At 37.7% G+C, this 14,225-nt stretch overlaps 1 long non-coding RNA gene across 5 annotated transcripts in view; it reads right to left on the bottom strand.

The window, feature by feature from the left end:
* The window catches only part of LOC118896650, a 127,638-nt gene extending 113,487 nt beyond the window's left edge, over window positions 1-14,151 (bottom strand). For all 5 annotated transcript variants that reach the window (XR_005020232.1, XR_005020230.1, XR_005020229.1 and 2 more), the window contains exon 1: window positions 13,920-14,151. This is a non-coding gene — a long non-coding RNA (uncharacterized LOC118896650). The remainder of the gene's footprint in view (window positions 1-13,919) is intronic.
* Between the last annotated feature and the right edge of the window lie 74 nt (window positions 14,152-14,225).

The raw sequence follows: 14,225 nt of genomic DNA, 5'->3' as shown, positions 1-14,225 counted from the left end.
CCTGAATTGGCAGGCGGACTCTTAATCACTGCGCCACTAGGGAAGTCCCAATATTTTTTTCTTTAAAGAAGTAATTGTATGTTTGGTTTTTGGAAATACAACGCATTGTTTTTTGTTTTTTTAAAATTTAATAGCTACTCTTTTTATTTATTTATTTATTTATTTTTAGCTGTGTTACGTCTTCGTTTTCGTGCGAGGGCTTTCTCTAGTTGCGGCAAGCGGGGGCCACTCTTCATCGTGGTGCGGGAGCCACTCTTCACTCCTCATCGCGGTGCGCGGGCCTCTCACTAACGCGGCCCCTCCCCACAGGCTCCAGACGCGCAGGCTCAGCAGTTGTGGCTCACGGGCCCAGTTGCTCCGCGGCATGTGGGATCTTCCCAGACCAGGGCTCGAACCCGTGTCCCCTGCATTAGCAGGCAGACTCTCAACCACTGCGCCACCAGGGAAGCCCCCATTGTTTTTAATATATGCTATTTCCTGGAATATAAATCATGGAATATACCATAAACAACATCTACCTTTACAGATGAAGAAACTGAGGACCAGACCTGAAGAGTGATTGTTCAAGGATACTATGGTACTGCAACCAGTTTTTCCTTTCAGGTTTTTGTTCTCTTGATGATATTAGATTGTTTCATCAAATATTAAGTGAATCCTCAAGTCAGACTTATCCCAGATCACCTGACCCTTATTAACCATCTTTTTTTTTCAGCTGCACAAACTTGCCCTCTCATTCTGGTAACCAAAGCTCTTATAATTCAGAAAAGATTTGGGCACTACCTTGCCACTGAGTTCAGTCTTTCACCAAACATCCTTCTACAGAGGCCCAGTTAAACTCTGGATAGTACTAAGTATTCTCTCCTAGGTGCTCTGGCCTAGATGGTGAAAGCTGTGGCAATTTACCCACAGCTCCTGCTCCTTCAGATCACTTGCCAGGTGACTCCCCCATCCTGCCTTCTGCAGGGTCAGCCCTCCCCTGATGTCCAGCTCTCTCAGTTGACCCTATAAGTTTATATAGATATATATGGTATAGGTAGATGCAGGAATAATCCACATAGGATCTTCTTCATTCTAATTAATTGGCTATGTGTATTATTATGACCTGCTTGTGGGCAAGGACTGAATGTTAAATGCTTTGACTCATTAGAACCTAGCAGAGTGCTTCAATTCTTAGTAATCATTTAATTCTATTGAATGAAGAAGGAAATTCTTCAAATCATGAACTTTAAACCAACATCATTAAAGTTGTAATGATAAGCTAGCTCATTCTAGGCATGTTCTGGATTGTGAAACTAAAGGAGTAATTTAAAAACTTGGAATAAATACAATAAAATTACACATTATGGTTACAATGATGTATGTATATCTACATAGGGGCAAGAACAAAAAAATAAAATAGGCAGTTTTAGTGTAGTAAAGTTAATGAATAATTTTCATTTCTTTTGCTTTTTTTAAAAAATTATTTTTAAAGGCTTTGTGAAGTGAATACAAGGTTGGAGGAAGAAAACTTGGAAGAAAATGATAGGTGAGTAACGACAATGATAAAGAGCTGTGATAAAGAGAGTTAGAAATCAAGTGGTTTCTGGTTACAGAATTTCAGAAGAGCCTTGTGTGAGGAGGTTGATCTATGAAGGATGATGACCATCTCCGTTAGGGACCAGACAGGAGGCAACAGGCTTAGGTTACAGCATGAGGGATTTAGATAAGAGAAAAGGAAAAATTTTCAGACAGTGAGATTTGATAGACACTGGAATGTGTAACTGGGGAAGCTTGTGGAATTTCCTTCTCTAGAGGTTTTTTAAAAATAGAACAGCATCTCATCTGCTCAAAGGATGGACTCTATTTGACCTTTCAGAGTATCCACTGAACCCAGAAGGTACACACACCTTAGAGAAGAAAGTAGGCTTGAATGATCCTAGGTAGCTTGTGAAATAAAAATGGGGTGAATAAATTTCATGTTTAATTTGATCTATATATATCATATATGTAAATTATGATGGTTATAGTTCTTCCTTTTCCTTTCAGTTGAATATTTTCATTTTTAAGGCCTGGAGTTTAGGGTTTAAGTAAAAATATTGCAGGGAGGGAAGAAGGAAACTATCTTACTTTAGAGCCTATTTTTATAGGGACATAGGTAAGGAGAAAAAAACATTTTGGATAGTTTGATTTTGATTTCACTTCCTAGTCTAAATAAATTTTTTAAAAAACATTGACCTTTCTGGTGGCTTTAATATTTTTTAGGGTAAAAATTTTAAAAATTAACTTAGATCTGTATGTTTCTTTAAGTGTTTTTGGCAGAACTGGTATTCCAAACTGGAAGAGGTTCTCTGTATTTAATTTCCTCTCCGGAAGTTTACCTTCAGAAGTCCAAGTGTGAGGTCAAGCCTTGGGTTGCCGGAAATGGTAATGTCCTTTACTGTCTGAGCACCCAGACAGCACTTAATGAAACATCCTACTTTGTGGACATTGGTAAGGATTAAAATGCTTTAACTATTTCCTCTTATTTTGTGATTTGTGATTTCTATATGCAGTCTTGTAAGACTCAAATAAAATTATATGTAAGAGCTGTGTTCTCTGTATCCAGCTATAACTGCAGATTTCCAGTTATAGGTGACATCCCTCTTTTCCTTCCTAAAACCAAAACGTATTACGGGTCAAAAGGGATGTAAATTGTATTCATTATCTACCTCAAGCAAAAACAATTCCAGGGTATTCTAAACTTGATTTCTTTCTAACTCTGTTTTGTTGACCTGAGGGCATTTACAGGTTAAAGCAGTGAATCATAATTTCTCATATTCGTAGAGCTCTTCATATTTGTCAAAGTGCTTACTCAGCTAATATCTAATTTGATCTTAATAAGAACCTCATGAATGTCATGATCTTATAGATGAGAAGATGGAATCTCAATAAGGAGATGTAACTTGCCCAAGATCACAAAACTTGCAAATGCAGAGTCAAATTACTTCTGATTTCAACATCTGTGTCTCTTCCACTGTGTCAGGCTATGCTGTCTGTGAAAAATCTTTGCTTTCCTGGTGTTTTATTTTTTTCACCATTGATGAGATCTTTGCCTCTGATTCATTCTGAACCAAAATTATACTGAGACCATTACACTAATGTTATTATTACCAAATAGAAAATTGTGCTATCATTCTTGTGGAATAAAACACCAAAGGTTTAAAAAATTTTTGCCATTCCACATATTAAGTCATGTAAATTCTGATAGGACACTCCATATGGAGATTACAACCTATTCTAATTCATACTAGCTATTGATTATTAAGCAGCATTTTGTTTTTATTACAAAACTTACTTTAAGTATTGAGTCAGTCTCTGACAATGTTGAACACAACTTCTACATCCCCAGCTCTCTGTCCTGGGTGTCTTTAGGGTACAGTGGCTTTATTTCCTTCTCTAACATTTCGGAAGTTTGTTTAATACTGACTCAGAGGAAGCATTCTAGCTGAGTCCTCACATGGTCTTGTTTACAGCTCCGGAGTGCACATAATAGATAAGCTACTGATTTCCACAAGACCCCCCGCACTTCCTGGGTGTGTGGGTGTGTGTGCTTGCGCCTGTGAATTAAGATTGTGCAATCTCCCTGCTTAGCTGCATCAAGTTGCAAAGTCATTTCACATCTCTTAAACATTTCTCTAGCAAGCCTAATTTCATAACCCCAAAACCATTGTATTCCATAGGAGGTGTGTTGGTAACTAGTAATTAACACTGAAAAGCCCATGAGTTTATAACAAGATCAAACCTGATATTGAGGCAAGGAGTAGAGAAATTTGCCTAAGGAAATATTGTGAAATAAAGCTGCAAATGGCCATAGATGAACACTGTTCCATCTGCAGGATTTCTTTCCTTGATCATAATTATAACTGCCACTTGTCTAGTTACATGGCAAGAACTTTGTTAGGTCAGCATCATCTTATTTGATTCTAATGGTAGCCCTGAAAGATAAATATGGCTAAAGGAATTTTGTAGAAGACAACCAGATAATTCAAATAATGTGTTCTGTGTTGCCCTGATCTCTCTTTGGTTCCTTTTTGATGTTACTCTGCACGAAATTTAATTGTAGGTTACATAAGGTATAGTAGAATTTATTAGAAGAACTGCCTCTGTATATTAAGGGGGTTTGGGCTAAAGGTGTTTGGAGGATGATGATAGTGGGCTGAGGATGGCTCCATTAAACTCTTGAATATTTCAGGGAAAGTGGATCTAAGGCAGAAATGTCACATAGACCTCAGATCATTCTTACCTGGAGATAGAGAATGTGTGCATGAATGTGTATGTAATCTGTCTTGGGCATAGTACTGAAATGATTAAATCCATCATGAACAAGAACTGAACATTAAAAATCCAGAAGCAGATTTTCTTTAACCAACTCTTTGCATCAAAACCGAGCAACATTTATTATCTCAAGATTGTGCTTACCAAATTTAGGCATTCTTTGTAACTCAGTTTTTAAAAGCCATCATAATTTCTTCCCTTTGTTTTCTCTTTCCAGCTGCTGCTGCTTCTGAATTATGAGGCTTGCCATGCATCACTTCTGCAGTGGATAGCTTTATTTTTGCAAAGTGTATGGAATGAAGTTTGCGGGGATGTAGACTGCAGGCACTGAAAGACCTAAATGAATGTGTAAGAATGACCACAAGGCACCAGACGTGGGTGTATTTATCCGTTTGTCTCATTACTAAGAGGTTTTAGTTCCAAAAAATATCCGGAAGGATTTAGTTTTGGGGAAGTGGGGAGGGAGAAGGAGTGGAATAAGATTTTTGAATTTTTAAACAATTTATTTGAGCTCCCTATTGATATATTCTATTTTCTTTGCATCAGAATCAGAATTTCTTAAGGGACACTTAAAGATTTTCACACCAGTGTCCACAGGCATTGGAAAGTTGATTTTGAAATTTATTTAGTGTGTTAATAAAAAGGCATTTTCTTTCAAAGGAAACTGGAAATTGCAAAGTTTAAATATTAGTTATTAAAACAGCAATTAAGACTTTTTGTGGCCAAGAAATACACTTGTCTTGGTGGCACATGCTTTGCTCCACTTTCAAGCTAATTGTGTTTATGTAGTTCTAGCTGATGTTCTACTTGTCAAAGAGGTCATGTAGTTTCATTGATAGAGGATATATGATAGAGGATATATACTCTCTTTGCAGAGCCAGAATAGGACAGTGGTGAAGCTATTCAGTTCTGGAGTCAGGCTGCTTGGGTTAAAATCCAAGCTCTGTCTCTATCAAATTTTGTGACCTTGGCAAGTTAGTTAACCTCTCTGTGCCTCTGTTTATTTATTTGTAAAACAGGGACGATAATAATATGACCTATCTTGTGGGGTTATTTTGAAGATTAAAATGAAAGAATCATGACAAGCACTTGACACGTAGTAAGAGATCAATATACGTAATTCTTCAAAATTTACGTGTAGTCATATTCACCTCTTTCTGGTGTACAGTTCTATGAGTTTTAATACATGCATAGATTATTATAATCACTAACACACCAACACAATAGGATACAGACTAATTTCAACACCCCAAAGAATTCCCTTACGCTGTCTCTTTCTGGTCAGACACTAGTGCCACTCCCCTCCCTCCCCCAGATCCTAGCCCCTGGCTACCACTGATGTGTTTTCTGTCCCTATGGTTTTGCCCTTTTTCAGAATGTCATATAAATGGGATCACACTGTATGTGATCCCATACAGTATGGGATCCCTTTTGAGACTGACATCTTTTACTTAGCATAATGCCTTTGTGGTACAACCTGATTTATATAGAATCTTATCTGAAGAGCTGACTTCATGGAAAAGGGATTGGGTGAGAGTTTTTTTTTAAGGATCATTAAAGGGAAGAAAAGCTCAGATTAATATTATCCAAAAGGAGAGTTTGTCTTAGCATGAGAAAGGAAATTTTCAGAGTTATCAAAATATCTAAATAGGATGCATCTTCAAGAGGAAGTTATTTCCCTGTCATTAAGGGTCTAGAGACATAAGCTGAAAAGCCACTTGGAAGGCAAGGTGTAGAAAGATATGAGTCAAATATAAATTAACTGAGAGAAAAGTGTGTTTCTGTATGGAGGCTTGGAGTGGGGCAAGGTGTTGGAAGGTCACAAATAATCCCAAATAATCTGTAAACGTAGTCATATTAGCTCTGTATCATGTGTGCAAATTAACTATTGTTGAGTGCAGAGGGGACTTGGGCCCTAATCACCTCCATGGCTGTATAACTGGACAGGCTAGCCAGCTGCTATTATAAAATAGAGGAGTAGCCTTAACCAGAATTGGTAGAGAGAGCACAGTGGGGTGGGGAGATAGCAAGATTGAAGGAAGGGAAGGAGTTGTGGTGGAGGCTGAGCAGACAAAGCTGCAACTGGCGGGGCTGGAGTTGTAGGTCAATGCACTGCATATATGGTCCCAGGGGCAGCAATTATCATCATATTCTACAACTATCATGTGTCTTCTCCTAATTTACACACACAGACACACATATTTATGCACACACATAATATATTATGTGTGTGAATGTATGTTTTTAACTTGATCTATCTTTATTTTGCAAATCAGGTAACTTGCTCCCAGAAAATGGAAAGTCTACCATATCAGCTACGATTTCCTGCAAATCAGGTAACTTGTTCCTAGAAAATGGAAAGTCTACCATATCAGCTACGTTTTTCTGCAAATCAGGTAACTTGCTCCTAGAAAATGGAAAGTCTACCACATCAGCTAAGATTTTCTGGGCATACACTAGGGCAATTTATATGCTATTTAATTTAATCCTTGAGTCAATAGCCTGTGGGAGAAATTACTTTTTCCATTTGATAGATGAGGAGATTGAGGTTCTGAGAGGTGAAGTGACTGTACCCAGAGAAACAGAGATAGTGAATAAAGGCAGAGCCAGATTTTGTTGTGTCTGTTTATCTTTAAGGTCTAGGCCTTTGCCTTTGCTGGGCTTTTGCCTTTACTCTGCTTTCACATGATGATGAGAATGGTTGGATTTGGAGACTTTCTATTTGAAAATCCATGACCCAATTTTAAATATGAGGGAACAAAATATCTTATATTATAAAGTGTATTCTATAATGATACTTTCTTTTTGTATGTTTGTTGTTATTATTATTAGTGGTGACGATACCTTACAACCACAGTTACCAACTGAACTTAGCAAGAAGTTTAGGAAAGGAACACTAAGCTGTGGAAAAATCTTATAATCAGAAGACCTAAGTTAAAATTTCAGTTCTGTTCTTTATAGCTGCCTGATCTCTCTAAGCTTTGTGTTTGTTGGTGAATTTAAAGTGATAATACCAACTTCCCAGGGTTACTGTATGATTTAAATGAGAAAATGTATGGGTAAATGCTTAGCTATGCTTATCACATGGTAAGCATTTAATAGGAGTTTGAGAAATTAGATGAAAATATAATTAAGAAGGACTTTTAATTTCAAGACGTAAGCATAAGAATATAGGATATGGGAGGTTGATTCAAGATGGCGGAGTAGAAGGGTGTGCGCTCACTCCCTCTTACAAGAGCACCGGAACCACAACTAACTGCTGAACAATCATTGAAAGGAAGACACTGGAACTCACCAAAAAAGATACCCCACATCCAAAGACAAAGGAGAAGCTGCAACAAGACGATATTCAAGAACATGGAAGATATACTGCCTTCTACATAATTTGCAATCGAAGACAGAAAAAAAAAGACATAAGCCTTGTGGCTGACAGGGTCTTGGTGCTCCAGCCGGGTGTCAGGCCTGTGCCTCTAAGGTGGGAGAGCCGAGTTCAGGACATTGGTACACCAGAGACATCCCGGCTCCACATAATATCAAACGGCGAAAGCTCTCCCAGAGCTCTCCATCTCAACACTAAGACCCAGCTCCACTCAACAACCAGCAAGCTACAGTGCTGGACACCCTATGCCAAACAACTACCAAGACAGGAACACAACCCCACCAATTAGCAGAGAGGCTGCCTAAAATCATAATAAGGTCACAGACAACCCAAAACACACCAATGGACGCTGTCCTTCCCGCAAGAAAGACAAGATCCAGCCTCATCCTCCAGAACACAGGCACCAGTCCCCTCCACCAGGAAGCCTACACAACCCACTGAACCAACCTTAGCCACTGGGGGCAGACACCAAGAACAATGGGAACTATGAAACTGCAGCCTACGAAAAGGAGACCTCAAAAACAGTAAGTTAAGCAAAATGAGAAGACAGAGAAATACACAGCAGATGAAGGAGCAAGGTAAAAAGCCACCAAACCAAACAAATGAAGAGGAAATAGGCAGTCTACCTGAAAACAAATTCAGAATAATGATAGTAAAGATGATCCAAACTCTTGGAAAGAGAATGGAGAAAATACAAGAAACGCTTAACAAGGACCTAGAAGAACTAAAGCGCAAACAAACAATGATGAACAACACAGTAAATGAAATTTAAAATTCTCTAGAAGGAATCAATAGCAGAATAACTGAGGTAGAAGAACGGATAAGTGACCTGGAAGATAAAATAGTGGAAATAACTACCACAGAGGAGAATAAAGAAAAAAGAATGAAAAGAACTGATGACAGTCTTAGAGACCTCTGGGACAACATTAAATGCACCAATATTCGAATTATAGGGGTCCCAGAAGAAGAAGAGAAAAAGAAAGGGACTGAGAAAATATTTGAAGAGATTATAGTTGAAAACTTCCCTAATATGGGAAAGGAAATAGTCAATCAAGTCCAGGAAGCACAGAGAGTCCCATACAGGATAAATCCAAGAAGAAATATGCCAAGACACATATTAATTGAACTATCAAAAATTAAATACAAAGAAAAAATATTAAAAGCAGCAAGAGAAAAACAACAAATAACATACAAGGGAATCCCCATAAGGTTAACAGCTGATCTTTCAGCAGAAACTCTGCAAGCCACAAGGGAGTGGCAGGACATATTTAAGTGATGAAAGGGAAAAGCCTACAACCAAGATTACTCTCCCCAGCAAGGATCACATTAAGATTTGATGGAGAAATTAAAACCTTTACAGACAAGCAAAAGCTAAGAGAATTCAGCACCACCAAACCAGCTTTACAACAAATGCTAAAGGAAATTCTCTAGGCAGGAAACACAAGAGAAGGAAAACACCTACAATAACAAACCCAAAACAATTAAGAAAATGGTAATAGGAACATACATATCGATAATTACCTTAAATGTAAATGGATTAAAAGCTCCCACTAAAAGACATAGACTGGCTGAATGGATACAAAAACAAGACCTGTATATATGCTGTCTACAAGAGGTCCACTTCCGACCTAGGGACACATACAGACTGAAAGTGAGGGGATGGAAAAAGATATTCCATGCGAATGAAAATCAAAAGAAAGCTGGAGTAGCAATTCTCATATCAGACAAAATAGACTTTAAAATAAAGACTATTACAAGAGATAATGAAGGACACTACGTAATGATCAAGGGATCAATCCAAGAAGAAGTATAACAATTGTAAATATTTATGCACCGAACATAGGAGCACCTCAATACATAAGGCAAATGCTAACAGCCATAAAAGGGGAAATTGACAGTAACACAATCATAGTAGGGGACTTTAACACCCCACTTTCACCAATGGACAGATCATCCAAAATGAAAATAAATAAGGAAACACAAGCTTTAAATGATACATTAAACAAGATGGACGTCATTGATATTTATAGGACATTACACCCAAAAACAACAGAATACATTTTCTTCTCAAGTGCTCATGGAACATTCTCCAGGATAGATCATATCTTGGGTCACAAGTCAAGCCTTGGTTAATTGAAGAAAATTGAAACAGTATCAAGTATCTTTTCCGACCACAAGGCTATAAGACTAGATATCAATTATAGGAAAAAATCTGTAAAAAATACAAACACATGGAGGCTAAACAATACAATACTTAATAACCAAGCGATCACTGAAGAAATCAAAGAGGAAATCAAAAAATACCTAGAAACAAATGACAATGAAAACATGATGACCCAAAACCTATGGGATGCAGCAAAAGCAGTTCTAAGAGGGAAGATTATAGCAATACAATCCTACCTTAACAAACAAGAAACATCTCAAATAAACAACCTAACCTTACACCTAAAGCAATTAGAGAAAGAAGAACAAAAAACTCCCAAAGTTAGCAGAAGGAAAGAAATCATAAAGATCAGATCAGAAATATATGAAAAAGAAATGAAGGAAACAATAGCAAAGATCAATAAAACTAAAATCTGGTTCTTTGAGACGATAAACTTAACTGATAAACCATTAGCCAGACTCATCAAGAAAAAGAGGGAGAGGACTCAAATCAACAGAATTAGAAATGAAAAAGCAGAAGTAACAACTGACACTGCAGAAATACAAAGGATCGTGAGAGATTACTACAAGCAACAATATGCCAATAAAATGGACAACCTTGAAGAAATGGACGAATTCTTAGAAATGCACAACCTTCCGAGACTGAACCAGGAAGAAATAGAAAATATGAACAGACCAATCACAAGCACTGAAATTGAGACTGTGATTAAAAATCTTCCAACAAACAAAAGCCCAGGACCAGATGGTTTCACAGGCAAATTCTATCATACATTTAGAGAAGAGCTAACACCTATCCTTCTCAAACTCTTCCAAAATATAACAGAGGGAGGAGCACTCCCAAACTCATTCTATGAGGCCACCATCACCCTGATACCAAAACCAGACAAAGATGTCACAAAGAAAGAAAACTACAGGCCAATATCACTGATGAACATAGATACAAAAATCCTCAACAAAATACTAGCAAACAGAATCCAACAGCACATTAAAAGGATCATACACCATGATCAAATGGGGTTTATCCCAGGAATGCAAGGATTCTTCAATATATGCAAATCAATCAATGTGATACACCATATTAACAAACTGAAGGAGAAAAACCATATGATCATCTCAATAGATGCAGAGAAAGCTTTCGACAAAATTCAACACCCATTTATGATAAAAACACTCCAGAAAGTAGGCATAGAGGGAACTTACCTCAACATAATAAAGGCCATATATGACAAACCCACAGCCAACATTGTTCTCAATAGTGAAAAACTGAAACCATTTCCACTAAGATCAGGAACAAGACAAGGTTGTCCACTCTCACCACTATTATTCAACATAGTTTTGGAAGTTTTAGTCATGGCAATCAGAGAAGAAAAAGAAATAAAAGGAATCCAAATGGGAAAAGAAGAAGAAAAGCTATCACTGTTTGCAGATGACATGACACTATTCATAGGGAATCCTAAAGATGCTACCGGAAAACTACTAGAGCTAATCAATGAATTTGGTACAGTAGCAGGATACAAAATTAATGCACATTAATTTGCATTCCTGTACACTGATGATGAAAAATCTGAAAGAGAAATTAAGGAAACACTCCCATTTACCATTGCAACAAAAAGAATAAAATACCTAGGAATAAACCTACCTGGGGAGACCAAAGACCTGTAGGCAGAAAACTATAAGACACTGATGAAAGAAACTAAAGATGATACAAACAAATGGAGAGATATACCATGTTCTTGGATTGGAAGAACTAACATTATGAAAATGACTATACTCCCTAAAGCAATCTACAGATTCAATGCAATCCTTATCAAACTACCAATGGCATTTTTCACAGACCTAGAACCAAAAATTTCACAATTTGTATGGAAACACAAAAGACCCCAAAGAGCCAAAGCAATCTTGAGAAAGAAAAATGGAGCTGGAGGAATCAGGCTCCTGGACTTCAGACTATACTACAAAGCTACAGTAATCAAGAGAGTATGGTACTGGCACAAAAACAGAAATATAGATCAATGGAACAGGATAGAAAGCCCAGAGATAAACCCACACACATATGATCACCTTATTTTTGATAAAGGAGGCAAGAATATACAATGGAGAAAAGACAGGCTCTTCAATAAGTGGTGCTGGGAAAACTGGACAGCTACATGTAAAAGAATGAAGTTAGAACACTCCCTAACACCATACACAAAAATAAACTCAAAATGGATTAAAGACCTAAATGTAAGGCCAGACACTATCAAACTCTTAGAGGAAAACATAGGCAGAACACTCTATGACATAAATCATAGCAAGATCCTTTTTGACCCACCTCCTAGAGAAATGGAAATAAAAACAAAAATGAACAAATGGGACCTAATGAAACTTGAAACCTTTTTGCACAGCAAAGGAAACCATAAACAAGATGAAAAGACAGCCCTCAGAATGGGAGAAAATATTTGCAATGAAGCAACTGACAAATGATTAATCTCCAAAATTTACAAGCAGCTCATGCAGCTCAATATCAAAAAAACAAAGAACCCAATCCAAAAATGGGCAGAAGACCTACGTAGACATTTCTCCAAAGAAGATATACAGATTGCCAACAAACACATGAAAGAATGCTCAACATCATTAATCATTAGAGAAATGCAAATCAAAACTACAATGAGATATCATCTCACACCGGTCAGAATGGCCATCATCACAATATCTACAAACAATAAAGGCTGGAGAGGGTGTGGAGGAAAGGGAACCCTCTTGCACTGTTGGTGGGAATGTAAATTGATACAGCCACTATGGAGAACAGTATGGAGGTTCCTTAAAAAACTAAAAATAGAACTACCATACGACCCAGCAATTCCACCGCTGGGCATATACCCTGAGAAAACCATAATTCAGAAAGAGTCATGTACCACAATGTTCATTGCAGCTCTATTTACAATAGCCAGGACATGGAAGCAACCTAAGTGTCCATCGACAGATGACTGGATATGTGTATATATGGCACATATATACAATGGAATATTACTCAGCCATAAAAAGAAATGAAATTGAGTTATTTGTAGTGAGGTGGATGGACCTAGAGTCTGTCATACAGAGTGAAGTAAGTAAGAAAAAGAAAAACAAATATCGTATGCTAACACATATTTACGGAATCTGAAAAAAAAAAAAAAAGGTTCTGAAGAACCTAGGGCAGAATAGGAATGAAGACACAGACGTAGAGAATGGACTTGAGGACATGGGGAGGGGGAAGGGTAAGCTGGGACGAAGTGAGAGAGTGGCATGGACTTATATATACTACCAAATGTAAAATGGATAGTGAGTGGGAAGCAGCTGCATAGCACAGGGAGATCAGCTTGGTGCTTTGTGACCACCTAGAGGGGTGGGATAGGGAGGGTGGGAGGGAGACACAAGAGGGAGGAGATATGGGGACATATGTATATGTATAGCTGATTCACTTTGTTATAAAGCAGAAACTAACACACCATTGTAAAGCAATTATACTCCAATAAAGATGATTAAAAAAAAGAATAAAGAATATGGTTTTATTTAGTTGGACTGTAGTCAATTTGGGGCTCTGGTCTATGCTTGGAGATTTTAGAGTAGAATACACATGACTATTTTGTTTATATTCAACTAAATCTTACGCATGTAAGTATGAATCTAGTTAGATCAACAAGGCATACACTGAATGAATTAAAGTATGGGATGGTATATAGATATCCATATCCAAGATAGTTCACACCTAAAGATATATAACCTTTACACCATTATTCTCTCCTTTTAATTGCATTCATATTGAGACTAATAAATCTCTCTGGAGATTTCATTACTAAAAGTGAAAAAAGCCAAGCTGGGCTGAGAAGTTATTTGTACCTGCTTTAGTTTAGTACATATTATTTTCACTTGAACCTCTTCTCTCTGATTTGAGAGAAATGCAAATATGAGCAGTCAAGAAATCTATGTTCCACTAGAATTCAACCATCATAAAATTTGCTGGCTGTGGCTGCATTAGGCTGCATTATTCCATTTTAAGACTGGCATTTTTCACCTTTTTAGTAGCACTTTTTCTGCTATTTATTTGAAATTCAGTTCTACTCACCAAGGATATTTATTGAAAGCTTGCTCTTACTCGTGTTCCACATGCTGGAACTTGTTGACACAAGGGAGGAAGCCAGGCACACCAAGTGAGGACAGAAGTTTGGGAAGCCAGCTAGGAATCCGCCCCTGGCTGGGCAGAAGAGAAGAGAAGGCAGCGTGGGTAAAACTGAGGACTGATCATTATGAGAGCAGGGCTGACAGCTGTACATAGCCGCAAAGTTGTTAACGCAGCAGGAGGGAGGGCAAGCGCTCCAAATTACTGATGGAAGCCTGGCTGCTTCCCCAAGCCCCAGCTGTTTCATCCCTC

This window comes from Balaenoptera musculus, chromosome 6 (assembly GCF_009873245.2).
Source record: "Balaenoptera musculus isolate JJ_BM4_2016_0621 chromosome 6, mBalMus1.pri.v3, whole genome shotgun sequence".
NCBI lineage: Eukaryota > Metazoa > Chordata > Mammalia > Artiodactyla > Balaenopteridae > Balaenoptera > Balaenoptera musculus.
The sequence above is the reverse complement of the archived record's forward strand: the minus strand, read 5'-3'. Positions and strand labels throughout refer to the sequence as shown.